Here is a 2242-nt window from a genome sequence, read left to right on the forward strand (position 1 = left end):
CTTTAAAAAGAATAAAAACCCAGGAAAATGAAGTGACTTGAGTCAGCCCACAGGCAGTTGGCAGAAGGACCCAGGAAGGAAGTCAGACTGCTATGCCAGTGGATTCCAACAGAGAGCAGTTTTTTCCGAAGACAATTTCAGTGAATAGCTCAGGTTCATCTGTGAGAAACTGCTGCATGGGCAATCTCAACACTATCTTTCGAGTGTGACATTTTACCACTATGTGCCTGATTAGTAAGTAAAACCTAGCATGCTAGTTCTGACTTCTTACAACCTCAGTGAGTTTGGGTAAGGTATAAACAAAGTAAAGCCCAGTTTCCACATCTGTTCAAGTTATTATGAGGTCCTGATTATTGTGGCAATATGCTTTTATGTTTACCATCATGATCATCGGGAGTATGTGAGGGATCAACATAATTCTAATATTTTAAAATAACTAAAATGGAAAGGATTGAAGGGACCAAGCATCACCAGCTGTGTGGAGCAAGTCTCAGCCAGTGCTGGCAGGACTGAGAACTGGTACAACTATGCTGGGAAACTGGCATCATCTAATAAATCTGAACATATGCACGTCCTGTGGCCCAGTCATTCCTCCATCCCAAAGCACCAGCAGAAGCACATAGCTCTCTTAACTGTGCGGCATGCACAAGAATGTTCATAGAATATTCATATGAGCCACGCAGTGGAAATTCCCCCAAAATTATCCACAGTAGAATAATTAAATAAAGGCACAGTTGCAATAAAATGAAGGGTAGAAACCACTGCACATGTCATGGTTAAATTTTGCAACAGCAGAAGTCAGACAAAAAAGAGGCCTACATGCATGAAAATTCATAGAAATTGTCTCAAAATAGGCAAAATTGTGTGGTGCTGTGGGAAGACGGGAAGTGACTGCTTTTAAGTTGGGGAAACGAATAACTTTGGGAACGTGGTTAACCACTGGCTCTCAATTCGGCACCAATTATACCAATTCGGCGCCAATTATACAATATAGTTTGTAAAAATTCAGACATGCTTCCTTGCTGAAAAATAATTGAAATAGCTTCTAACATGATTGCCATTCTTTTAAGTATTTTTTTAAATTACATTAATTTGCTTTTATTTTACATGTATGAGTGTTTTGCCTGCATATATATGAGTGCAGAGGCCAGAAGAGGGCGTCGGACCCCCTGGAACTGGAGTTAGGAATGGTTGTTAACTGCTATGTGGGTGCTGGAAACTGAACCTGGGTTCTCTGTAAGGGCACTGGCTAGTGCTCTTAACCAGTGAACCATCTCTTCCAGCTCCATAAGTGGGTATTTCTAAACACAACTGTGTATTAAATTGGGAGTGTCCATCTCCTCTCTGTAGCAGCAAACCTTTGGGGTTAGGTGGGTCCTCTGTATAGAATGAGTGGTTTCTTGGAATTTGGAAGGCACCTGAGGTTTTCCCACTGACCTGACTGCAATGTTTCCCTGATAAACAGGTACGGAGTTGGGACACTCCACAGCATGTATAGTAAACTAATTATGGAGGAACTCTGCTCTGGTTTGGCACATATAACTTGCTCACTACATACCACTTAAGGGACAGTGGAGTATTTGTCCTTGAACATAAGAAACATAAAAAAACCATAATCAATTAGGTTCCTGACTACGTTGGTAAGTACATCCCTTTGTAAAGTGTTGATTTGAAAACGTCATATAAAATACCCAATGTGTACTGTTCACTCTGTGTACTGTATTCTATTTTTCCACAATTTATGGCTAATGAAAAGCAATGCTTATTTTACTTTAAATGATGCTTATTTTAAAATATTTTTATAAATTATTTGAGAATTTCATACTATGTATTTGATCCTAATCACCCCCCATCTCTTCCCAGACCCACCCCAACCTCCTTACCCACCTAACTTCATGTCTTCTATTCTTGTTTATTAAAGTTCATAGAATATAATTTGTATCGCTCAAATACTCCTGGGTATGGTTCCATCCCCTGAAGGATGGTTGACCAACCAGCAATCACACCTGTCTTAGTTTGTTCTTCATTGCTGTGACAAAACACCTTGACCACTGCCAACTTGGGGAGGAAAGGGTTTATTTGTCTTATATCTCCCAGGTCACAGTTCATCAGGGGGCCCAAGGTAGGAACTCAGGGCAGGAACCTGGAGGCAGGAGCTGGAGCACAGGCCATGGAGGAACGCTGCTTACTGGCTTGCTCCCCTGACCCCTGCTCAGCCTGCTTTCTTATGCAACACAGGCCC

This window comes from Nannospalax galili, unplaced genomic scaffold, assembly GCF_000622305.1.
Source record: "Nannospalax galili isolate Female #2095 unplaced genomic scaffold, S.galili_v1.0 scaffold1579, whole genome shotgun sequence".
Lineage (NCBI taxonomy): Eukaryota > Metazoa > Chordata > Mammalia > Rodentia > Spalacidae > Nannospalax > Nannospalax galili.